The following is a 27,825-nucleotide window of genomic DNA, read 5'->3' as shown; positions in this document are numbered from 1 at the left end:
TGTTGTACAATCTTTGATGTTCAGTTTTATCATTTCAATTTAAAACATTTGGTTGCAGCTCTATGTTCAGAGCAGGAAAGAGGGCCTCTGCCAACAGGGCAGTGTTAGTTTTGGCCAGACCGCCTTCCTTCATTTTTAACGTGTCCCTTCCTGGTGGGTGGAGAATTAAAAGCTGTGAATACACAACACGGTTCAGTGTTTTGTTTGGAAATAAATGTGTAAAGCAATTTGTTATTTTTCACTTTTCAACCTATTCTTTATTTTGTGTCACTTTTTAATTCTTAGTTGTTGTTTATAAAAGACAATCTAGGAACATGCCTGTGTTATTATGCTATAAGCACCATAATTCAGACATGGGACTGCTGTTTCACTCAGTTTGTTAATGTGATTGTGTCCCTATCAACTAAACATAAATAAATCTTGAGCTATCTCTTTAGTTATGCTGCTTTAGGCTTAGGCTGCTGGAGGAGAAACTGACCTCTTTTTTCTGCTACTACTACTCTCCAATTTGCTGTCATTTCAACTGTTAACTTTATGTTTTCTTTTAGTTTTTCTCTCTTCACAGAAGCTACATCTGGTCTGGCGTTCTGTTTAGCTACAATGCTTTCCTGAAGGAGGGAATCAGCTGAGATAATGCTGCCAATCACTTAACAGTCTCCTTCTCTTGCTGTTAAGTTTTTATTTTTCTTTAACACAGAAGAACAAATGTAGGAGTGCTTTCTTTTTCTTCTGTGATTGTATCTGCTTTGTCTTCTCAAACTCAGTGAGTTGTGGCAGATGGCCGTTTACACCAAGCCAGGTTCTGGTTCTGCTGGAAGTTTCTTCCTGTTAAAGGGGAGTTTTTTCTCTTCACTGTCATTCGTGCACAGTATGTGGGATAACTGCCTACCATCAATAAATCCTTTTCTAGGAGGAGCAAACGCTCCCAGCCATCGACTTTATGAAATCTGTCAGATTTCTCAAGATAAAAACCTTTTGAAGGATTATGACATGTTTTGATCAAGGGTTATATAAATAAACTGAATAAAATACAATAGACATTGTGGCTGTAACATGAAGTGGAAATGTTAATGGGGTATGAATACATTTGCGTCATTATTTTCTCACTTTTTACATACTTTATTCATCAATATATTGTGCTGCTCCTTGACAAATACATAGTTGAAAGGGTTGGTTTTGAAACCTGCTTCTGTTATAACAAACAGATGAATATTGATTGCATAATTTTCATCATCCCTCCTCAGAGGAGAATTACTGTACACTGAGGAATGCTTTACAATGGAGAACAGACAGTAAAATCAATTACACCTTCATGAAAAAGGTATTTATCAGCATCCAAAATAACTTTTTGGAAAGGAGCTTACTCTACGTCAAACAGATGAGACACTGCTGCAGCTGAGAAGGAAGAACAAACACTAAAAGTGAGTTTATTAATCATTGAATAACTCCTGCTGTCATTTGAAACCATCTGAAAATATAATCTTGCACCATTCCCCAAAGCACATTTACTTTGAATAGACGTTTTCAGTGGGAAGATATTCCAAGGGAAAAACCAAATTGTTTTGTAAAACCATCAAAATTATTTGGATCTGTGATCTTCAAAGTTTGTAAAACTGATAGGACAGATTGTTTTCTGTAAACTGTTACAATGTTGGACCTTACAGAAACAGCTTTTATCTGTTTGAATCATTCTTATATTCTCATCCATTCATCATATCCAACAGATTTTCTGTATGATTAGTCTAGGGATGGAAATAGCTACTAAAGTTAGATTTTGTGTCTAGTTAATTATTTTTGTGTTGATGTCTGAATAACTTTAGTTGAAGTTATTTTAAAAATGAATCATTGGAGCTACCAATAACTGTGCCACAGATGATTTTGTTCAAATTTACTTGCAAAAATTATATTTCGCTTTGGAGGTGCAAATATATTTCCATTATATTTGTAATGGCATGAATATGATAGAAAAATACATGAGCATATCTCATAAAACACAGAGCCATTTCTTTACTGCAAGTTGGATTCAACACTTCTGATGAGTCATGCTTAAAAAATATTTTTATTCATTTCTTCAATACTTCTCCTTTAATATATTGTTTTTCCAAGGTCGTGAACGTCACTCAGCACATTTCTATTACTTTAGACAGCAGAAAGAAAAATAGCATAATGGTATCCAAATACCAACCTTGAGGAATCTAAGCAGTTGTTTACAATACAAATATAAAAATTCATTTTCATCCTTTGTGTATATACACACACACACATATATATATAAATATATAATATTTTCCCAGATCTGTAACTTGGCAATTTGCTTTCAGTATATTTTAATGACATAAATGCAATAAGAATAGTTTTTATCGTATTCATTCAACAGCTTCACTGTAGATAGAAACACAAAAAATGTCAAAAGGTCTCAAAGGTCACAGCTAGAGGCAATAGTAAAGCAGGAGTCAAAAGGAAAATCCATGCAAAGTATCTTCAACTCAGAATGATGTTTATTCAAACTCTCCTTATGTAAAGATTATTTCCAAAACTGCAGCTTTCACAAATTCTGGGCAATGTTAACTGTAGCAAAGTCTCTCATCTTGTCTAGAAGAATAAAAAAATATAGCATGAAAAATTTTGTTGACTTGTGTATCAAAATTCAGAATAAAATCACATTTCTAAATGCAATCAATATAAAAGTTTCAATAAAAGGCAGCAAAAATTGCTAGTTTAAAAAAAAACAAAACATTTTTTTTGACACCCATTTAAAATGTAGTAGAATCAAACTGTAGCCATGCATGGTAGAATTTACTCTATTGGTTGAATATATATTCATATTTCTCAAATATCATAGGATGTCCTAAAAGGGGATACAGATCTCCATGAATAAATAAAGCTAGCGGGGTAAATTCACAGAGGCACCGTGATGAATGATGAATGAAACTAAAATTTGTGTTTAAGGTCATTTTCTTGGCTTTGTCTTGTCAGTAAGGAGTGATGAGCCATTGCTTTACATGGCTTGTGGGAAATTGCAAACATTCCTACTGTCAGCAATAGCTTTCTTTATGGAACCCAGAAGTTCCTCTGGAGTTACCTCTTCCACAAAAAAAAGAAACAAAAAAGATACAAACAAAAATAATAAAATTAAATACTAAAAAGTTTGTGGTTATAATGTGAAAACGTTCAGTGTGGTTCCTCAGCAGAGTGATTTTCGCAGACATTATTTAATGCAAAACCTTTACACATTTTGATTAAATGATTATGACACCTACGAGGCAATACTGAAAACTTGCCATTTACAGAGTACCTCATAATGAGGCCGCAGTTGTGATTATCCAGATGTCTAACATGGAACACCCTGCAAACGATGCCCGATGGAGAGATGCGCATAAAGTGGATTTCATTTTTAATGAGTTTTGGCATTTTGAACAAACCTTATCCCCAAAATATATTTTATACAAAAAGCCATTTGTCTCAAACAACAGCTGAAGCCAACTAGAGACCAGTAGAAATAGTTCACCATTCTAGAGACTTTAAAAATTTTCCTGATATAATCAGTGGAAACCAAATCAGAACTAAAAGGTCAGTGAGTATTGAAATTTCACTGTGGCCTTAATTTCCATTGAACTTTGTGAACTATGAAAAGACCTGTTCTCATTTTCAAACTGTGGAGCCATTTAACTTTTTTTTATGCAACTTATAAGAAAAGAAAAAATGTGCTCTGAATGAATAGGGAAGAGATTTAGACAGAGCCGTGTGGCCTTGTTCTGCGAATATTAAAGAAATCCGAACCCAACTCAGTGTGCCAAATGTTATATTATTATTATCGCTTCTTCTAAAATGTTGAATAACTCATTTATATGACAGGCTGCTGATTTTTAACAGCCAAACAAATAGGACAGTGGCCCTTTAAAAGCCTTTTTACTCTTTTCCCTCCTCCTATGAAAAAACGATTGCTGGAATAGCTGACGAAAGTAATGGCTAGGGAAAGTCCTTTTTAAAAACCTACAGTAAAACCTGAGCAATTTTCCCACCATTCAAATTGAAAATTTTCTATGGGATTTAGTGCAAGGCTTAGTGATGACCAAACAACCTTAACCCTCCTGTTGTGTTCGTTTCTGAGGTACAGCAATATTGTACGTGGGTCAATTTGGCCCGGGGAGTGTTTAATCATGCAACAGTGTCAGAAACCAAAAAATTCCTCCAAAACATTTTTGTATTTGATTATTAACTCCAATACTAACCATTTCAATCAATATTTGTGCAATGATGTTTTTTTTTTTATTTCTCACAAATAAAGGATCAATGACAACAACTTACTCATTTGGACATACAAAATTGAATTTATATTTTTTTATGTCCACTGAAAAAAAATCTAGACGCACAAAAAACAATAATTTCCTTGAAATTGATCTTTGGTACATTTTTTTATATTACACTTTTTTTTTTTTTTTTCCAATGGGCAATCTTTATAATTGAACTTGAGACACACATAATCACATGTCCCCCACAAAATACCTCAGCACTTGAATGAAACCTCATAAACAGCTGGAATTAAGCTCTTAAAAAGGGTTATGTGACCTTTCATTATCCCAGATGTGTTTTTCAAATTTAGCAAACTCTTACATTACGCTGACTGATCTGACCTTTCTGGAAAAGAAAACAAAAACATGAGCCACTATTTTGTCAAAATTAGCAAGTTTTAAGAGGGAAGATGTGCAATGCATATGCATGAAAGATGATTGTAAAAGGCCAAAGAAGGAAAACCTGTCTGTAAATTGAACTTTTATAACTTTGATAACATCCACTTATTTCTAAAAGGCCAAACCCATCTGCTGAAAGTTCAACATGTCACAGGAATTAAAGTTTCCTGTTATGTCATTTCTTGCAACTTTATTTTAAAACACAGCAATGATACAAGCCAATTTTGAAATAAAAAAAAAACAGTTTGTGATTGCAGATCCCAGTGCTGGAAACAGTGGAGCCAAATAACCCATCTCTTTTTGGCTTCACAAAGTCAGAGCATGGTGCATTTGTCCAGTTTGCACACACTGGTGACTTAGGAGAATAATAGAGACAGCAACAACCATTATTGAAGTTAGTCCCACTTGTTCAAAAATGTTAGTTGCATTTCTTAATCTCTTGGGATGAGGTTATTAATCTGGTCTGCAAAAGACTGGTAAATATGAAATTAAGCTAAATTGAAAAGATAACCCCATACTACCTGGATTTTTTATTTACATTAACCAAATATTTTTTTTTTTTTTAAAAAAGTGGTTGGAATTTTCCACTAGATGATTTAAGTAGAGATTACAACTTTGAATGTGGTGCAGGCAGTAGATGCAGATTTGTGTTTTTAGTTTGAATAAGTAAGTACACTTTAGGATTACTTTGACAGAGGAATGTAATTTGATGTGAATTTACCACAGGACAGTTTAAATGGTCAATAATTGTTCAATACCAAATGACCATCTGTGAGACTCCTCCATTTGAATATTTTTAAAGTAAAAAACCCCGCCATCCTGTACAAATTTGCTCAGAGATCACAGTTATAAGCTTAAATGCGTTTAAAAAAACTTCTGTGCGCTTTAAGATGTTTTCCTAGGTATCGGGCACAACTCCAGGAAAGAAAAAAAAAAGGCTTCTCTCTATATGGGTGCAGATTAACAGCTCAACAGTAAAAGAAAAAATAAAAGCTTGAGCCTGAAAAAGCAGATCCGCAGCAGGGAAAGACACAAGAGGAAGGACATCAAAGTGCACCACTGACAGATTTCTGGGGCGGAGGAGAGAGAGATGTAGGGGAAAGACCAGATCCAAAGAGCAATGGGTGCTGTTTATTACGCGGCTATAGGGGGTGGGGCAAGGCCTTGGTACACATTATTGGTTCTCAGTATGTAGGGAAGAAAATGCTTGCTGTCACCACAGCAGATGTTATTAGTTATATAAACAGAAAAGGCCATTAGGAAGCACAGAGGGTGCTGCTGGCATGCTGAGGAACCCAGAAAATCTCCTTGCCTCTTCCATCTGCTGAAGCAATGGCCGTCATAGTAAAACAGGTTGGTAATTATTAATCAAGTTTTTAAAAATCCACCTCAAATAGTACTGCAGGAGAGCAGAATAATGAATAGCTGTGATGTCCGTAGACCGCAACGAACCACCGGCCATCAGAGATCCCCTGGGATCCCAAATAAAAGAGTGACTCAGCAGCACGCTCACAGAAATACTAATCTGGAACCTTCTGTATTATAAATCAAGCAGAACCAATATAAAAAGGAAAGTCGTTATGCTGATGAGAGGAAAAACCCATGAACACTCATAGCAGACGGATATAGGAATGAGGAATTTTTAAACATAAACTACCTTTTTTTTATCCCCTTAAGACAACTGATATTTTTCTAATTTCTGTGGGAAAATATAAAATGAAGCCCCTTATGTGGCTGTGCTTAATGTGAACAGAGTGGCCCCAAACATGCAGCTGTGCACAGCAGAAAACACAATGTCAGAGATAAATCCAAATTTATAAAGTGGCCTGTTGGAAGTTTGGCACGAAATCACAAAAAAAGAGCATGCTTCGCCTTAGTTAAGAGTAGAATAGACACACCGTGCCGATTCAGATTTTACCTACATCAGTAAAAAAAGAGCATTTGTTAAGTAGAATAGACACAATTTGATTCAGATTTTACCTACATCAGAAAATACTTGGATTTTATGTGGATTTGGATTATTTTGTTAATGAAGTGCTACTTTTTTCTCAGACAATTTTGACCAGAGCCAATGTATTAGGTGTCCCGTTTGTACTCTATGCCTTGCGGTATGGTGGGAAAAAAAACACTTGGTTCTTGACAGTTGTGTTTCTGGTAAGTTTTTATCGTACTCAATAGCTTCATAGGGAAGAAATCTTAATATCAGACAAAGAAACTGAATATATCCAAAAAGCAGTAATGCTTATAGTTAAGGGAAATAAATTCTTCTAAAATATGTTCTTTTCCTCCACAATATTGAACATAACAGAGTCAGTGAAGGTTGAAGAGGCTAGCATGTGGCCTTTCTTTTCCCTACAGTTTCCATCAGGCTACAGCTTCCACCTCTACAGATGTCCTTCTCCAGAGAAAACTTTCATCCATATTTCATTTAAAAAGTTAAGGTAAATCTAGAGAAAGGCTTGCATACTAATACCTTTCAAGAAGCCCTGACTGAAAATTTCAGTGAGGATTAAAACTTTATGACATTTTCCTGATAACTAAATAAATGTGAAAACTCTTTAAGCTCTTTCAGTCTGTGGGTTAGCTAAATTGTAAGACATCTGCAGTCAATCAGTTTGGGGAGATAAAAACCACATACTTACAAAAAGTAACATGTACAAAGCCAAGTAAAGATGCTGTACATTGCTGGGAAATTGCCTCATGTTCTTTTGACTTATTTAAATTTGTAACCTAAAACATGTGTTTTTGAACTGAGCATATCTGTTTCTGGAATTAGTATTTTTTTCTGTTTCACAATAACCTAGCAGTAACTCAGCTCTTCAGAGGCCTGATAACAAGCTATTTATTTGGCCCAGGTGTGCAAGAGAAGAAATGCATCTAAAAGTTGCATGTTGGTAGCTCTTGGGGAGTTGAGCACTCTGGTCTAGAGGCAATGTTATCAAAAAAAGGAGGCATATTTTTGATGTATTCAGGCTGATAAAAAATGAAGACCTCACTAACTTTTATCAATAAATAGTTGTTAGTTTGTTTGTTTTTTAGGAAAAAGAAGTCCCTAAACATGACTTGAGAGATAGAATCTAAAAATATAATTGCCAAATATTCACTAAAATGTACAACTAATCAAGGGAGGTCAATGATGATGAAGAGAGTTTAGGGATTACAAGACGTCCAGAGGGAGGAAAAAAAATAAAAAAAACTTAAGAAATTTTGAGAGATTTGCTTGATTTTATTTGAAAGCTCTACATTATGTAACATTTTAACACTTCCAACTTGCATTTGACTCCATCAGTGCAGAACGCAATCACTCTAGTTTACCTATAAATGATTGTAATTAAAAAAATATATATATAAAAAAAAGGACTTTAATAATACAACTCTGGCAGCATCCCGATAGAGGTAATTTTTGATCAGGTGCATCTATGCATGCACACGATTATTTTTGTCCCTATGGCACTGAATATTAGTGAGACATGCAGTGATTGTAAAACAGTAAATGGAGGTAGCCATCTCAGTCCTGGCTTCTTTTTTATCTTTTATTAGTGATTTTTTGCTTGTCAAATTTGTATTTTCTTATTGATCTTTGGTTTTTAAAGTAATTCATGATTGAATGAATGAATGAATGAATGAATGAATGAATGCCTCTGAGCGTAACTGTACTATTTCCACAAACCTCCAGACAGTCAAAGTGGTGTTTGTATACAATGCCTGTTGAGACACATTCAACAGGTACCAAAGATCATATTTGAAGCCCTTTTTCATGGCTGTTGACGTTATGCAGAAATTGTTCCTAAATTACAATGTAAATGACCACATTTTTTGTTAAAACTAATTTTGGATTAAAAAAAAAACTAATTGTATCACCACCTCTTTCAAAATCACTTTTGACAAAAAAATAAAAATAAAATCACAGGTTGTTATTTTAGGAAGGTGGTCATGTGTTATATTACAGTCAAAATTAAAAATCTCTACTTAGTTTGATAACTAAAGAACTAATTTATTCAAAATAAAGACAGTAAGGGGGTAATATCGAAAAGGAGCAAAAGCAGAGAACTTACCAGATCAACGGAAATCAGGAAGGAAGACAAACTGCTGAAACAACTGGAAGGAAAGAAACAACAGGATGATATGACAAGAGTGACAGAGTAAACAATGCTGTGGAGGCTGTAATGTGAAGCAGGTGGAGGTAATTACTGGATAAGGAACAGCTAAGGGACAGTAGTAGGTCTTTAAACATCCCTAATTGAATAATTTAAAAGACTTGAACATGTCTCTGGGGAACAACAAAACAGTTACCATGTTGGTAGCTGTTTTTGAAGTTCCTGTTTCTTTGTTTTGCTCAGGGTTTTAATGTTTGCTTGTTAGTGCTACATATCAGTTGTATTTCTTTTGTTATGAGGTTCATTGTACATCAGGGGTGGACATTTCTGGTCCTCGAGGGCCAGTGTCCTGCAATTTTTAGATGCATCTCTGCTTCAACACACGTGTAATGAGGTCATTAACAGGACTCTGGAGAACCTGACTGCACTTGGGAGGTGATTCAGCTATTGGATTCAGGTGTGTTGGACCAAGGAGACATCCAAGAGTTGCAGGACACCGGCTCTCAAGGACCAGGAGTGCCCACCCCTGTTTTACATGTTAACGCTTTCTTGCTAATATTGCTCCTGAAAAAGATGTTTTAATCTCCTAAAGTCTTTAATAAATAAATGGAGAATAATGAATCAGGGAAGACAGAAAACTCATGAAAAAAATACAACTATTGCCTAATAAAACTGTTTTGGTTAAATCTGGAAATTAAAAGAACTTGAGTAATCACAAGAGCCTACAATGAGAAATAAAGCTGAAGTAACAGAGAAATCAAAACGAGTGACAACAAAAAATATTTTATTTTATGATAACAATGGAGCCATCTCTCTGACAAAATGTTTTTTCAAAAAAACTTGATAAAACATAATAGTCCCTGAAGACCTACATTAAAATTTTAGACTAATCTCTAATATTCTCTGATTCCAGAATAGGGTTCTTTGCCCTTCCCAAAAAGAAAAAGTGTTTGCTGAACAAAAATTAAATTATTGCGCCGACAGAAATGTTCCGGCGATGAAAAGAGGTGCATAGTATTTATAACTTATATGCCCAACAGATTTACAGTTAAGAAAAAAAAAATCTATTTTCTCACTTGTCAATCATTATCCTTCATGTAAACATTTGGAGAAAATGCAAAGCCGAGTAAAAACAGCAAAGCATATTGCTGCTGATTTAAATCTCACATGGGAGCAGCTTATTTCTGCAGAGTAAGCCACCCTTTGAGATCTCTCAAGGACTGCACAATAGTCCTGAACCAGCTACTCCTTTAGAAAAAGATCTCTCTGCCATGAGGACACATAATCAGTCTTTAATAAACCCTCTGAAGTAATCTCATAAAAACGTATCCGTGTGTGTGCAAGAGTAGTGACTTTTGCTGCCTGATCACCAAACTGATTTATGGTATTTTAACATATAAAATGTAAAATATGAACAGAGAAAACATTTGTTTAGGATATTAAAAAGTTCAGAAGAAAATGAGTCTCTTGACCTTTATTTTATAAGCAGGTTCTTCCTGAAAACCAATGGAAATATTTTAAAACTAGCTGCTAAGTGGCAGATTGCCAACAACTGCAGGGAGAGACGAATACCATGGTGAGCTGTGAAAAAGAGCAACTTTCCATCTGTGCAAATCGAGTTTTTATGTCAAGGTAACAAAACTAGATTGGAATTCTTTATACAAATATAAACAGGAGTTTTAAAGAATGATGCACTCATAAGTGATAAAAGTATAGCTAGATGTTAACAGAGTTACTAGAATTAATCAATACTAATTAAAATTATTTTATAAATACCAATCTTCATTGTTTACCAATTTCAAACATAGTTTATTCCCAGTCTAGAAAGACTGAAAAAATAATGAAATTATATCTACCATCCATCCTGGTTCCAAATTTCACATTTCTAGTTTGCAAATTGGGCGAAAATTGAAAATTATAAAAATTTTAAGTCTGGAAAGTTTGCATAAAAACTATATTGTAACACTGAATACAGAACATATCAGTCATTGTAACAAATAAGCAAAAAACCCCCCCAAAACTTACAGAACTGAGAAGTGACAGGAGGAACCGGGAAAACTAATCAGGGGACATGCAGTACAGGTGTGGCAAAGAAAGCAAAGAGGGAAGATAAGGAAGTTATGATGCGTTCATGTTCCCTCGGAAGTTGTATTTTTGCGCTGGGTTTAATGTTTGAATTAACAGCATTCTAGTTAAAAAAGTTGGCATTTCAACATGGCGACACCCATAGACATTATTTTCAGTATCTCCTACAAATAACATTTTAAGCTCACTTTCTGAAAACAGTTTAAGGCTCAACATGTAAAATTGATTTTAGATGCACTTTGTGTTTTGTGAAATAAATATGTTTACACCACAGCTTACTATGTTGATGCGAGGAGTGACCATATTAAAACGCGAAGTACGATTTGCAAGTCGTAACTGGGTGTAGTCAGAGTTGATCCCGGTTTCCCAGTGGAAAATCCATTTTCGGAGGGCATCCCAATTCCGTGCACACCTGGAACGCAACATAAGGTCCAAAACATACATTGGATTTTTCACAATTTGATCAGATTTTTCTTTGACACCCAGGCTCCAACTCAATGCATTACCGAACTCATAAGGGCAAATTTTTGTGAGAATATGTACTGGAAATCCTGCCAGTGTAAAAACAAACAGCAGTTGCTGCTTGCACAGCATTGCTTTTTCACGGTTTTGTTTTGTCTGAGGTCCTACCATGGGAAAGTACACTACTTATTTTTCCAAATAAAATATTTTAGTTTGTAAAAACACATCAAAGCAGATGTGTTTTATTTTGCTACCGTGTTTTACTTCCTGTCTCACTCATGACATTTCCATAGTTCCTATCAAAATAGACCTTTGTTCGGACAATTGGAGAAGCAGTTCCAGTGAATCGCTAGCAGTCGGTGAGGCTCCATTGACTTTAATTAATTCTAATTGCTGCATAAATCACTGATCCGGTGTAGTTTGGGCCTAATTTACACAGGAGTTAAAAAAGGATGGAAATGATTCTGCATCAAAGTACAGAACTTGACTATGATCTACAGGACATAACTGCAAATACAGTATACAAGAAATCTAGCAACACCAAAAATCAATAACAACAGAGAAATTAACAGATTTTGATCAGTGATGAAAATGATATTCACACAAACAAAAACCAGGTATGAGACAAATTGTTGTGTGATGAAAATGATATTCACACAAACAAAAACCAGGTATGAGACAAATTGTTGTGTGACTGTTGCAATGCTTTAAAACTTCTTCACATTTTGACTAAGAAATTTTCTCCTATGAGGGTTTTCATTGAACAATTGAGCTACACTACATTATTTTAACTCTGGACTTTGCAATGTTGCACTTTATTGGATATTTTTTACATTTTCCAGCCGTGGCTTCTCTAGAAAATTGTAATTGTGATGTGAAAATAAAAATAAAATATGTATATATATTTTCTCATCTAACTCAGTTTACCAACTTAAGAATTCCACATTGTCTGGTTCACATCATTATTGGGTCTCTTTATTCTGTAGATAAATATATATACAGAGTATGTACTCTGAAGAAAAGCAAACTTGGCAAGAATATACTTTTGATTTTTCGATTCCGAGCCAAGTAAATGCATCATGTTAAAGTTGGTAGGAGATAAAGATGCAGAGGTTGGATTTTCTCTACTTCACATTGGAGTGACCTACTTTTCCACTGCAGCTATAGAAAGTATTTTTATAACTTTATTCGTTCCTCAAGAAACCTAAACATATTATCTCAAGTAAGCATATGAAATGTTCATGTCTGCATATATATGTATATAAATTTCAAGGCTTAATGAAAATGTTCTTGGTCATTAGCAGGCCTTTATAGTATAACAAAGTCTCAGCTGTTTTAGTAATGAATAACAAATAAAACTTTATTTAGATTACACTTGATCAGTTCCTCTTAGAGGGTCCCTCTCTACCAATGAGATTGTGAGATGAGATGCTCCAACCAGCTGCACTCATATAAATTATAGATCAAATTCCACTTCTTTAAAGGGATGTATAATGCAAGATCTTCTTTTTTGAGTTTTACATCCTGTTATAATGTTATTCCCTGGAGTGTTGCTTTGATTCTTTCTTGCATATTTGTGTAATTATTTAATCTCCTATGACAGTCTTTCAGGGTGCTTAAACGCTTGCTCTAACAAAGCAAGCTTCTTAAAGCTCCTGCTTTAACACGTAGGAGCTTCTTAAAGAGACGGAGGCCCAATTTCAAGGCATCAATTTTGTAAATCAAGTTTCTTTTAAATTATGTTTGATATGTACTGCATTTTTATAACAACTGAAGGCAACATAGTTACTTGATTGTGCTATAAATTGACACTATATGCCCTTAAAATACCAACCAGCAACTTGAGGAGGAGGTGCCAAGCTGGTGTGGTTGTCTACTGAACTCCCACACACTGCTGATTCCCCTATTTGTTAATAGAATAAATTATCCAATCCAATAAACAACATCAAAAAAAGAATCGATAGCAGAATAAGGTCTTTGATATTAGCAGAAAGGAGTGGGCAAGTTTTTAATGGGTGCAACCCATAAACTCCACTCTGCTGTTAAACCCACAGATGGATTTTTCTTACCAATGTGGCAAATTTTAAAAAGAAATAAACATATTTTTAAATGCAAAGAAGCATTGTCATAAGACGAGAGAAATATTCATTAATAAACAAATATCCTTACTTTTTATACTAAGTTGGGAGAATTTGATGATACTCAGTTTGACCCTCATTATAGAGATGTATTGGGAAGCTGCTGATCACCATAGCAACTATATTGATGGTGGGTGAAGAGGTCAAAGGTGTATCAGCTGGTTTTAAATGGTGGTGATATATACTTCCAGACTGCCAAGGTCTCCTCCGCAGAGATAGTTTGCAGTGTAGTGCAATATAAAAGGAGAAAATTGCAGCTTCTGGTGTTTACAGAAGCCACAACAAATAACCTTTTTTCCCCCACATTAGCAGCCAGCTTAGCCTGACTCAGGTGAGAACAGAGGGAGGATGAGTCACAAGCTCCCTGAACTTAAATGGCCCCTCTTTAAAGATGTTTTCCGGGAAAATGCTTAGCCAAGCTACCGGACAGGCAGGGGCATTTGCCCGCCATCACACAGCCTGCCTCGGTATCGACTGCCATGTGGTGACATTTCCTCACTTTCTCTGTGTCTGTGGACACAAGCAGGATTATTTATAAGCTTATTAAACCATAAATTCTGAAACCGTGTTAGACAATGAGTAGGAGGAATCTATTAAGCTGCCAAGTTGCCAAGCTGATAAAATAGTGAAGATAAAGGAGGCAATCAGCTACCTCATGCCTTGATGAGCTGTATATTTTCCAAATCACAGAAGGCTGTGTAGGTGAGGTCTTTACATCAAACATGCAAGTGAGGTTTCTTCAGAGACGCAACCACTTTTTAGCGCCGTCACCCAGATAACCTTGTAGGGTTTTAATCGCTCTGTTTGAAAACTCCTCCAGAATTCGACACATGGACTTTAATTAGAGACGGGAGGGTAACAAGATGAAGGATGAGGCTGGGGGGAAAAGCACCCAATGCGACAGAAACACGTTAAGAACGTCAGAGCTGGCAGACGCAGGTGAATTTCAAAAGTTTGTTAATAGGTTCTATTTTATTTGAGGTTATTTGTCAAGTGAAAAAATGTTTCACAGGTTTTAACTCTCAAACTCACCTTGTGCATGGTCAATGGTATTTATATTCTGCCAGATATTTTATGAATAGCGACATTTTCCTTCCTAAATCTACTCTCTAAATAAAAGGCTGCAGTCATTATCATCTTACCTCAACTTTCCAAAGAAAAAAAGTCAGAACAAAAGGAACAAAAAAAGCGTTGTTGTGTAACCACATCCGCCCACCAGTATCATTAAGTCTCACTAATTAAAAAATTATACATTATTTACCTGATACATAAAACGAAGTTTAAAACTCATGTGGTATTAGGTATTATCATACCTTGCAGTTGCCAAGTAACCACCAGCGCCTAAATGAACATACCTATTTTTTGAGCTAAGAAATATGCCAACTTGTTTTTTCTAATCCTTGCTCTCTGCACAAATTACCTGGGTGAAATATGTTGATTAATATAGTTCCATTGCTGCAGAGCTGTTTCTTACTTTACTAATTTGACAATTCTGTGTTTACAACTCCAGCTGCTTTTAATAGCAACCCGTATAAGGATGTGTAAAAACTCTTAAAATAAACTAATCTTTTTTAATAAGTATAATGTCAGACTAATTGCAGCAGTCCTTTGACAGAAAACTCTTTAACATCTACCTTGCCATCTGGCTCCACTTTATGTGACAACAATAAAGTCATCTAGGCTTATATATTCAGTTTCATCTAACTTAAACATTTTAGACAATATTTTATCTGTAGATGTATGACAATCAACACACATCTGTCTTATTTAACAAGCATTTTCTCTTGTCTTTGCCACTTTTAAGTTTGGTTAAGGGCAAAAGGATCCTTTTTGTACCACAGAGAACTAGAAACTCATCCATTACTAATTAAATATTACTTAACCCTTTCATCAATTAATTAATAACAGTTTTCAGTAAAAAGGATTCAGTTATATTTATTTTACAGGAATTTTTATATCCCAATTACATTATTGTGCATCTGCCTTGCATTTCTCTGGTGTGCAAAAATACGGTTTTAAAGAAGCAACACATGTAAACAACTGGACACTCTGGAGTAAACAGTTTGATTTCCAGCTGTGCAGGACTATACAGTATGTCGTACGGAGGCCACACTGCCAAGGAAAATATGTTCGTTCTTCTCAAACGTCACATCAATAACCTTACAGTAACATGATGTAATCTTGTGATATGGTATTCAGAGACTGTCTACACAGATTAAAGTTTACTCACCTTGCTTTAGGCAGAGTTGGGGAATTATGCTTGTATTATGATTATTTTATTGAACCAGTAAACCATCAGAATGTGTACATGACCTGGCTGTTGGTCTGGATATTTCAGAAACTGCTGGTCTAATCTGGTTTTCACCCACAACCACCTGCGTAGTTTGGAGAACTCCCCCTCTGCCCCCCCAAAAAAGAGAGAAAATATTTTGTGAGTAACACTTGTGCAGATGGAAAAGCCGATGAACAACACTCAGAGCAGATTGATTGTATTTTTTCTGTGTGAATTTATGTCACTGCAAAAGAAGATTTAATTAATTTGAGGCTTTTACATCTTTAATACATCTTCAGAGGCAATTTGTAAAGCAAACAAAATTTCTGAAAACTTTTATCCACCATTTAATAACCAACAAAAGTAAATCAATAAAAAATGTACCTTTACTGAACCTGCACTTGACATTTACCCTGAGGTTTGAATAAACATAAATTCCCAGGAGTAGCTTGCTTTTTTTTTTTTTTTTACAGTTTGTGTCACTGTAAGAAAAATCTATTTAATATTACACTGATACCCAAGGTTGACACAATTATTTAGGAAACATATATCTGCCTGAAGAAAATTGTATTTTATTCATTCATTTTTTGGGGCAATAATAAGATTAAGAAGAGAAAAATCTCCAGCAGCAGCCTCAGTTCATCTGCCAGTAAGTACTTCTTGCCAGCCATGGCACAAGGTAATAAGCTACAACGACACTAAGCCTGCAGTTAAAAAAGGAGCATGGCTCCAACATTTTGTAAGAAATTTGCCTCAACATACCAGATCACATCTCAAAATGAAACCTTTATAGAATATACTTTAAATATACCTCTATATCGAAGGCAAACATTTTCAAACTTTTAATCTAGCATACGGCTTCTGCTAAACGCAGCCATTTTCATAGCTTTGTGATGCAAGAGGGAGGATTTGCTGTTTCAGATGTGACAACGAGAAGCAAACACTGGCAAGAAAACAAAGTGGTGTCACAGATGGGAATTTCAAATTGAGGTTGAGCTGTTTTTCTGTTGCTCATTGTAGATGACTGAACAGGGCAGTGATTACCTAACTTTTAAACTACAGACTCATTAAACAACAGAACTGTTAACAATACTCAACAAATATAGGCTGAAGTTTACAAACTTTGCTAAATAAATACAAATTGATGGCACAAAAAGTCCAAAAGAAATCACTATGGTGCTCTTTTGCATTTGCTATGGGGCTTTAGGATTAAAACAAGGCATAATAATAATAATAATAATAATAATAATAATAATAATAATAATAATAATAATAATAATAATAATAATAATAATAATAATAATAATAATAATAATAATAATAATAATAATAATAACATTTGATTTTAAGGTCTGCACAGTGGACTAACTGGTAGCATATTTACCTGGGTGCAAGAAAGTCATGCATTTGAATCTGGATGTGGGGTTTTTCATGTTCTCCCCACTCTTGCTTGGGTTCTTTTCTATCACTTAGATTAATTTGTCTGTCCAAATTATCCTCAGGTGTTACTGTTGTCCTGTCACCGCTCAACCAATGAATGCTGAAGATTGTCATCCAAATCCCCACAAACCTGCAATAACAAGCAAGTATCAAAAATCGGTGAATGGACGAATTTAGTTTGATTTAAGAAATAATGCCACTTACATACTTTACTTTAATCTCAACAGTCATAAAGCTGCTGTAGATAAGTTTGTAGATTGGTCTGACTCCTGTATACTACAGCTTAACACTGTGAAAAATGTCAAACTATTTCTGGACTCTAAATCAATCAGTGACCAAAGTCCTGTAGCAATATGCAGCTGTTCCATCATCTTTTTTAAACATAGGTGTGCACATCGATAGCATTTATTTTTGTAGGCGACACCGGTTGTTTGGCGTCTCTAAAACAATAATGTCAATTATTTTACATGGCAACCACTGAGTTCGTTTTGAGAAATTAGCAATACTAGCTGGCTTGGAAGCCTCACCATTAAATCAAAAACCCAAATTCAGAATCTGGTGGAGAAGGCAAGTAAAATCATTAGCATGCTGGACTTACTCTCTCCACAACATTTATTTGAGCAGGCGACCATTAGTCAGGCTTAGAGCATTCAGTTTGATTCATCACACGTGTTTGCATCAGAATATGTTCTTATGAACTCAGGGAGGAGGTTCAGGTTCACATGTGTAAATACAACCGTCTAAAACACCCGTTTTCCCACTCTCTGTCAGTCTGATTAATGGACAGAGTAATAGGAGTAATTGGAGGCTCGGACGGTGATTATGAATCGTATGACAGGAACTGTTTGTGAATGGGTATTGTATGTTTGAGTGGATGTAGAGCCTGTCTGAAGCCTGTGTTTTATTTTGCACATTAATATTGTCTACCAGTGTGCTTTTTTGCACAAAATTTGATGCATGCTTAAGTATTTGTGCTAGTTTTATGCATTTACTATTACTGAGTGTATTACTGAGTTTATTCAGGCCAGAGAACAAAAATTAAGATCATTGTCTCCCGAGTGCATATAAAAACTGTATTTTTCATTTATTGTATTTTTGAAGCTATGGCTTCTTCACCAGATTTTTGTCTTTTGTTAGTGGGATGATTCTTAATTTTGCACCAAAGGAGCTATATCTCTGGAACACAGAACTGTGATAGATCTAGATTTCTTTCTCATTTGTTTCTTAATTTTTTTGGATCCCTGCATGATGTCTAGCTTTTGAGGATCTTTTGGTGTTCTTGACTTTCTCAGGCAGGTTCAGTTTAAGTGATGTATTGATTGGCAGTAATCAAACTGCCAATCAATTCAGTCTGATGTATTGTGATGTATTGATTGGCAGTAATCAGACCTGGCTATGGCTACCGACAGTGAACTCATAATATATGATAAACCACAGTTATCTTTTAGCAATCATTTTTCCAAGCAGGATTATGTAGGTTTAAATTTTTTTCTTTCCTTAAAAATAAACATCTTAATTTAAAAACTGCATTTTGTGTTTACTTGTGTTCTCCTTGAATAATGTTTAAATTGGTTTGACTTTCTGAAGTGTGACAAATATGCAAACAAATTGGAAACTAGGAAGGGGCCGAGCACTTTTTCACACCACTAACAATTTGAACTGACACAAGTTCCACCTTCAGGCGCCTGGAAAATGCATCCAAAACTGAATCAGACAAAACTAAGAGAGCATTTGCAGCACGATGCTGAAACAGTGTGCTCAAGCAAATGAATGGGACAACCGTTAATTTTATTCACCTCTCATTTTGAATTATATTTCTTTACATTTGAACTTTAGAAACTGAACTCTACATTTGAACTCTATTTAACTCTGTTAAAAACAGAGTTAAATAGAATAATTAATTTAAACAATTCTATTTAATTAGTTAAGGAGATATAAATTTAATGTTATTCTGCAGCTTTACTGTCCTGGTAATTCTTGATTCTTGAGTTTTGAGCAACTATTTTTTCTACTCCTATTCATTTCCTTACAAACTTCACAATGCATGCTTAGTTATAATAATCTGGTCTAAAATTTGGCCCAGCAAACAGTCTTCCTCCTCTTTGTTGCTTTTTGACAAGATGAGCTGTTGTTTGTTTCCCAAACTGAATAGCACAGAAATAATTGAAGAGCTGGTCTTGTGCTCCTTCGTTATTTGTACAATACAGTTAATAAGTCGTGTGTCAATGCCAAACTGCAGTTTAACGAGTTGAGTCATCCTTACTGTTTTGTGTGTATAAGCCATTATTGCTGGCATTCATGTGGCTGTTCACTATTCAATTATTATCTGCAGTCTACTGATTCTTTATTCAGAAGCAAAAATGTTTACTGAGCAATCAGAATGTCTGTCTGTGTACCTGTTTCAGGATGATTCACCAAGAGGCTACTCTGTTATTTTTTCATGTGCAAATGTGTGCAGCAAAGTTTGCATACATAATTCACAAAAAGAAAATGTGCTCAAATTATGAAGCACACCTCATCTCACAGACTTGTATTATGTGGAAGAACTGGAAATATATATATATATATATATATATATATATATATATATATATATATATATATATAAAATGCTGATGTTTTTTCTCTAGTGGCAGACTACTTGTCAAATATTAGTGTTGTTGGTCATGCTGATTACATCGAAGAGAAAAGAACGGGAGACATTACAAGTCGGCCTTTTCACTTTTCCTTCATAATAAAAGTACAGAAATCATCATTTATGAGCCGACATTTTGTGTGAATTTATTGAATGTCTGCAGCGCCGTGTGTCATCTGCTCTGATTTCTGCTATAATTATGCACCAGTACATTTGTAAATCTTTTGCCATGAAAGGTGACGGAAATTGAAAAATTATGTTATAAGGTATTACATTTTTATAAGAACTGAAAGCCTCAAGCTGCCCAGGTGTAATTTGTTGCTGTGGATGATGTATGGGGCTTGTTATATTTAGTATATCTTCATCAAATCCAACTTTCTATCTTTGTTTTGTTAGAAAAAATTATACAGGTGTCTTATAGTGATTTTTTAAACAAAAATCTTAGTCAATGTAAAACTGGGTAAAAAAGAATGAGACAATGCTGATTTCAAATTAGCTAAATTTTACATTCATTTACTATAGTGATATTATTTTCTAATACTTTTGTTAAGTTCCATCTCAACAAGCAAAGAAAAATTGTCCAGTATGTAGTAAAATATCAATTTCATTACTTTTTTATTCTCATTACCTTTTTATTTCTGTGCTTTAAACCAAAAAATTTAAAAGTTTTCTAATGTTAAAAAGAAAAACCCACTCTTTCACCACAGCTTCTTTTTAGCTTCTCTGGTTTTCTGTCACACATTTTGCCTTTGACGTTTGCAGCGGTATCCTCTTGAGAAACCTTGGGTTGAACACGAATCATTTACCCCCAGATGTTCCCCTCCGCCTCCCACACTGTCAACAGCAGTCTGTGTCTGGGACTCTGGGTTGTATGTTATCTGTGCCATAAGGCTGGGAATCAAGAGGAGCTCTTGCATGGAGATAGATGTGCATCTGAGGCGGGGAGGTGGGCAGTGTCGGCAGCCGGCTGTCTGTGTGATTTAACAGTGTGTGTAAATCAAGAGCCGGTCTCTGCTCGACCAGCCAGCCTCATTTCAATCTCTCTACAAATCACACCGCGCAGGCAGTGAGAAGGGGGACAGCTATAAAGGAGCCCCAAAAATAATCATCCTCTGCAACTCTCTTTCTTATGCTTTCATTTATTAAGTAGATGAGCTGAAAACGGCTATACATCAAGGGAGACATAGAGAATATGGTTTGATCCTTCCAGATGTTGGGATTTTGCTTTGTCAGTAATGTATGAGTTCATGCATACAGCGTGTCACACAATGTCCTTCAAACCTATATTGAAATGTTGGAGCAATATCTATGCTGGATGTTTAGAAAATTGCAGGAATCGTCCTGCAGACGGGCGGTGATGATCCTATAAATCCAGGTTTGGAGGGTACTCTTATTTATGATGTGTAGAAAGAGGGTATTGAATTAGCATATCTCTCACCGTCAGGCAACCTATGTTGAACTAGATATTAGAGTGAACCTGTGCCAGGAAGTGGGTAACCCAGTGATTCACTACCAACAGATTAATTCAGTGCCCTGTGGAGGGAGTAGCATGAGCACCAGGCGAGGAAACAGTCTGTGAAGACCACAGACACTTCTGACAGCTCTCACAGAGCTGTACTTCCCGTATGTGTATTTATGTGATGAGAACGTTGAGATTCTTTCAACGTAATCACTGCAAAGTCTCCAGTTCTATGAGAGGTGAAAGTTTATGTGGTGATATGTTCAGCATGGTGACATGTTGAGACAGAGGGAGCTGAAGCCCTTTGGAGCAAGACTTGTCTGTAAGTCTCACTTCTTTAATCATGTCATAATCTGTTGGACTTTCAGTAAAATTGTCATTTTGTTCTCTGTTTTTAGTACATTTCATATTTTAGGGTTCCCGTTTTGCATTTTGTGCTCATCTTATATGTTTCAACTCAAACATTTTGTCTGGTGTTGTCTTACTAAGTGCTGTATTTCTTCAATTCGTATTGCATTTTTCTTTTCATAAAAGAGAGCCTTTGTTTTAATAACACAGTATAATAAATGTAGTCTTTCAAATGACAATTTGTATTTATTTCTAGGAAGTTTGTTGTCAAATTTTGGTCTTACCAAAAAATTTATTCTGCCTCTTTTGGAAAAGTATAACTTTTATTTTTGTAAAGTTTAATGAGTAATATTTTGAATGAAGACATAAGAAACACTGTTGGCACAGTTGGGAACACTGTTATCTTGTAATAAGGATATTTAGGGAAGCATATCTGTAGAAACTATTTAATCTACCTGCATGGTAATGCTTTTTATCTTTAATTTTTTTCATGTTTCACACATTTAGGTTTTCAGACTTTAAGATGTTGTGGTGCATTTGATGTATGAACAAAACTCATACAAAGAAACCTTTTTTTGTACTCTACATTCAGTGCAGTGCTGGAGTTAAATGCTAATCATCTTAAAAATGAAAACTTTCTGTGAGTTTCTTTGGACACTCCCAGGCCTAAATGTTGAATCAGAGTTCATCTGTATTCGTAAAGAAATGCCTCTGGGATTAATGAATTCAGGCAAGCATCCACTTTGTCAAATGGCCATAATAGAGACTTCCTATTTTCATGAATGGTCAGTTATAGATTTATTTAGATGGGATGGAGATTGAGTTACAGTTATTCTGCAAATCATGTTGAGATTCTGAGATGGCTCTACGCTTGTTCTCTTTATTGTCTGTAAGGGCACTTAAGTTTCACTTGACTTGTTGGTATCTACTCCTTAAGGATTACTGCATCATAGTCACAGGTATTAGCAGAGTCTCAGAGGAGCAAGTGGGCAGAGCAATTATATATGTAAAGGTATAATTCAGTCAAATACTCAGAGATGGTGCATATACTTTGAGAAGGGATTCTAAATCCGAAAAAGACAATTAGGTAGCAGCTTCTAACTGCAAACATTGCTTTTATTATCCTCTGAAGCAGCAAAGAATCAATTACTAAGTGAATGAACAATGTAGCTGTGTTTTCATGCCTGGAAAAAAAAATAATTTAAAACAACAACCACCTGGACAAAATCCAAGAGCCTTTTTGTTCCAAAGGGGATCAAACATGCCCATACCCAAGAACCTAAGAGCAATATAATTTAGTAAAGTCTGTGCCAGTCACAAGGACAGCACAGTGACCTTTGGAAAAACTGCTGAGATGCTGCTCCTGTGATCATGTCAGTGGATCACGTATCAAGCAAGCACTGCACCACAAGAACACGGTTCGCACTCTGAAACTGCATTTTTTCCTCATATGCTCTAATATTGGATCAATAATGACGCCATATTACAACAGAAATTTTCTGCATGTTTGTCTATAAATATGCATTTCATTTTACCAACATTTTTTTATTCAATGTACCACTCTACAGTCCAACCTTTATTGTACAGATGTAGATACTCAGATGCTAAATAAAGATATATATTTTTGTGGCATAAAAAATTTATGAGGTCTATATTTACTGACATGTTCGCTCCCAAGCAGCTCCTGGAAAAAATTCATCTCTCCTTAGTTGCGTTAAGTCAGCAGTGACTCGTTTACTGTGTCTGTTATTTATTTATGCATAGGCTCTAGGTTTTATAGCTGTTATTCAGAAATCAGTTGCCTGTTTAAGAGAGAAAAAAAATCCTGTTTGGAATTAACAAGATGGTCTGTAGCTTTGCACATAATTGACAACATGAATGATTAAATAGAATATTTTAAAACAGCATTACAAAATATGGAATGCCCAATTTCTCATTAAAAAAGAAAGAGAAAACCAAACTCATGGAAAAGCTTCATAACATAGAAAAGTTTGTCTGTTTGAAGTTGTTGAAGCTTATGAAATGCACTCAAACACTAAAGAGCATATTTAATGTGTTCAGATTTTTAGCGTATATTAATTGCAGAGAATACGGTGCTTCAAGTTGAGAAACTTTTTTTTCAAAAAAGGCAAAACAAGTTTATTTTTACAGCAGCACACGCAACACAATCCGAACTGCTACAGAACCAAGAAAATAATAAATAAAAACCTTAACGCTCTGCTTAATGTAAAACTTAAAAACACTCAAATCTGATTTAAATCTACATTTTAACTTAATTTTAAATGAAAATCCAAATCTAATATTCAGTTTTAAGCTTCAACCATTCATCAATATCCATTCACCATAAAAATGCACAAATTAGTATTACAAAAATAAATTTGTTTGATACAAACAAATTTCTATCAAAAATTTGTTTTTGCACTAGGTGGTTTTTCAGCCGTATCAAAATTAGTATTTTTCGCAAACCTGCAAAGGAAATGTTTCTCAATTTGTTACAAACAAGATGTTACTACTGGCAGAAAAACGAAGAAGATGATAAGTGGTAGGAGGAGGATGATGTGGCATGTTTTTTAATAACTCATCGAGTGTTCAAACTTCAACAAAGTTTGCTGCGACATTTGTAACAGCAACACGGTCAAAAATGGAGCATATTGTTCATTAATCAGGTTTTTTAACAATAAGATGTGTCTTCTGATAAGAAGAAGTCAGTTTCTTCCTACTTCAACCTTTTTGGAGAACCTTTTTAGTTCAATCCGATTATCAACACTTAGCTGGAGGACATGGATGTAAAAATAAGCAGCAGCAACTGAATGAATAGAGACTCAAGTCTCTTTCTTTTATGCTAAATATATAAAAGAAAGAAACTGAGCATGTGCCAGATGAAAGCTGCTGAAAAGTGATGAAATTACACATAGAACACTGATGTGTGTAACTATTGCAAATGTCACCATAACAACCTGACAAATGCGAATTTTAATGAAACTCGAAGACGTGGAGTGAAACTTTAGGCTAGACCACCCTTACTGCAAATTGCTTTTCCTAATCCTTCTGAGGCTAGAATATTGTCAATACAGATAAAACAATAAAAAGCTACGAAAATGGCAAATATCCGAACAGAAAATGAGCAAACCTTCAGAAAGCCTGAAGAAAAATTGTTCCAGACCAGATACAAATATTTTTTGTAATTTTATCATTTATAATTGTGTGAGTCAATACTGAATGGCCACTTTGAGATACACCGGTGCCTTTTGCCAATCCCCGGTTCAGTAAGGAGCAATAATGCACTGTTAAAATGCAGATGCTCACTGCATTTGACTCTGTGGTTTACAAAAAAGTCTATCTTGCATCCAAATGGTTCCAATGGAAACAGGGAAGGGAAATTTCCCAAGAGCTCTGTCAAGCTTAATTTAGTTGCACACACAAAAACAACAGCATTCAATAGCAGGCTGTAACTCTGTTTAGACAAGCACAATTCTGGTAATATGCAACAAAATAATGCTTTATTTACCTGAAAATCCTATAAAAAACAAACAAACAAAGAGGTAGTGAAGATAAAACTGCCAGCCACAAAGAGACTATGATTACAGCCACTTAAAACCAAACTTGCCATAATCACACAGGAATTGTAATAATTGACCAGCCCATTTCTGTGCTCCTGAACTACTTACTCAGGGAAAAGCTTTCCCACAGCACAGATACAATTAGTCTGCAAATTAGAATTCATAGATTGTTCCATGTGGCCATCTCTGCTAAGCAAACGGCATGATAATGGTGGACCGGAGTACGGCACAAACATACTAATGCTGAAGGATTTCTGTTTGACTGCATGATTGGGTCTGTCTTCTCCATTTTACAGAATATGTCAGACAAATTAGTGGCTTATGTCGTATTGTAATTAGGATGCAGCTCTTTTAGCGAACGCAATGACGAAAGGTCTTGGGTTGTAAAATTTGACAAAATTATGTTCAGCGAGTTGTTAAATTTTAATGCACAGGCAGGCACTCACAGTGCATCATAGCATGGACGGAAACTTCTTATATTCACGCTGTTTAAATGTTTCGAGGGATGAATATATTATTGCTTATAACAAGATTGAAAGTCTATTGGATTTTGTTAATAAAGTACCTACTTTATTTCAAGCATTTTAAACAATTCTAGGTTTTCGGTCTGTTTCTCTTTGTACGACCAAGAAACATTTTAGTTTTGGTTCCTGCATCATCTGGAAGAATTAAAGCTCTTATTTTTCTTTATAAGATCTGAATATAATAAGAGTTGGAATTCTGCATGCAAATATATTTGTATTTTAATATTTTTTGATGCATTTTCTGAAAGATGCATTTGTCCATCCATGTCCTAGCAGCACTGATTTATGACACTTCTGTATCCAAAAGATTTTTCTTTTCAAGGCTTCAAAATAGGCTTGTGAACTCTAGAAACTTGGAAAAGTTTTGAATTTTGACATGAAATATGTGTTTGAAGTCTGTCTGAATCCTTTCCAAAATCAAATTAAAATAAAAGCTGAAGAAAAATGATGAGTGAAATGAAAAGCCACAGCATCAGTTGGCCTCGCACTCAGACGTACATTACCTTGCTCCTTGCAGTGGGTGTAAATCATGACATCTGCATGACAACAGGACATATTTCTGCGTGATAATAGTGCAATCCCTTCGAGCGAGACACCAGCACTGTTGCAAAGATTTGTTTGAAAGACGGTGAGGTTTGGCAGACAAGTGACAGCCACAACATGAATAAAACATCATGAGTGAAGAGGATAAATTCTGAAATCTGAGAACATGTATTATCTGTCTTGAGCGCATGATGCAACAAAGGCACATTTTCGCTGGTGAACTCAAGTTGAATTTAAATCAACGAAAAATAAATAAATAAAATAAATAAATAAATAAATAGATAAAGAAGTTATTTTCTTTGAGTGCTTTGTACATTTTTTATTTATTTTATTTTTATTTTTTATTTATGGATTGTTCATCCATCCTTCGATGTATCCATGATTCCAACTCCTGCCTACTAATTGGTCGGCTGTAAGACCCGACAGAGTGATGCTTTTGCAGAGCTTTAAGTGAGGCCTTGTGAAATCAGGCAGCCGCTGACTTGAGGTAAATGAGCCTGTTCTCACCCTGCTGACATCGCTGGATCCTCTCCAGATAGCACAGCCTTGCACACAATTCCTCTCTTGCGAGAGCTGTGACATAGACCGATGTCCCAACATTAAGCACCCTGCACCACTTTACATTTGACCATAACCTCGCTGTGTTTTTCCCTGTCACTGATAAGGTTTTATGCTATTGCAAGTCTTCTCAACATGGGGGCAGAAAGAATGGACCTGTCTGCCTGCTTTCATATTCATTGGCTGTAAATATTTTAAGAGTTAGACCAAAGTAAACACTGGTCAGTTAAGCTGAGCAGAGTTGCACATTTCTCAGTGCTTTGTCTATAATTACAGCTGAGGCTTTGGAGCCAAACTAAGCATTAAGAAAATGCATGAGATATCGTCGGGCTTGTTTTTGGAAAGCAACAGCAAAATGGAAATTTATGTTGCGGTGTGCCAAACACACAAAAGCAAGACACAAGTATTTATTTAGCTTTCATGCTCTGCCTTATAATGATGTTTGTCTCCACAAAGCATGAAAACAATTTCTCAAAGTGATGCAGCCGAAGGGATCCTCACAATGAAGATTGCAGGGAGCCACAAATTTAAAATTAGATATTTGATTTAGCAAAATCCAAAAACATGAAATGTGGTTTATCCAGATGGTTTCTAGTGCAACTGCACAAGAACATGTGACAGAAATGTTAAAATGAGCTTAAACATTGAAGAGGAATAAAACTCCAATCTGTTGTTTGCTGAAGGGAATTAATTAATCAGGAATTTATCTAGAAACAGATCTCTGTTTTCTTTTTCCTGTCTGCATCTACATGCATCTGAGAAATCCTCCTCATACAGGGCCTGAAGATGAAGATAAATAATTTCTGTTGTTTGATGAAGGAAACAAACAAGAGGAAACTGTTCAATGTAAAATTTATCTCATTATTTTTTTTTTTTCACCATGGCCTTGTAAAAGTATTCATACCTCTTAAACTTTTCCACATGTAAATTAAAAGCTTAAACGTCAATCCATGTTATTGGGAATACATGTGATAGTCCAACGCATAGTGGTGCAGGAAGGTGAATTGAAAAAG

At 35.2% G+C, this 27,825-nt stretch overlaps 1 protein-coding gene across 2 annotated transcripts in view; it reads right to left on the bottom strand.

The window, feature by feature from the left end:
• The window catches only part of zmp:0000000755 (phosphofurin acidic cluster sorting protein 2), a 162,936-nt gene extending 152,080 nt beyond the window's left edge, over positions 1–10,856 (bottom strand). Inside the window, exons 1-2 of one of the 2 annotated variants that reach the window (XM_044135802.1) lie at positions 10,814–10,856; positions 8,747–8,789 (exon numbers count right to left, since the gene is read on the bottom strand). The gene's annotated coding sequence lies outside the window, so the exon portion shown is untranslated. The remainder of the gene's footprint in view (positions 1–8,746; positions 8,790–10,813) is intronic. The other variant, XM_044135803.1, reaches the window with a different exon arrangement.
• Between the last annotated feature and the right edge of the window lie 16,969 nt (positions 10,857–27,825).

Source organism: Gambusia affinis, linkage group LG13 (genome assembly GCF_019740435.1).
Source record: "Gambusia affinis linkage group LG13, SWU_Gaff_1.0, whole genome shotgun sequence".
Lineage (NCBI taxonomy): Eukaryota > Metazoa > Chordata > Actinopteri > Cyprinodontiformes > Poeciliidae > Gambusia > Gambusia affinis.
Note: the sequence above shows the minus strand (reverse complement) of the source record. Positions and strands in the feature narration are given on the sequence as shown.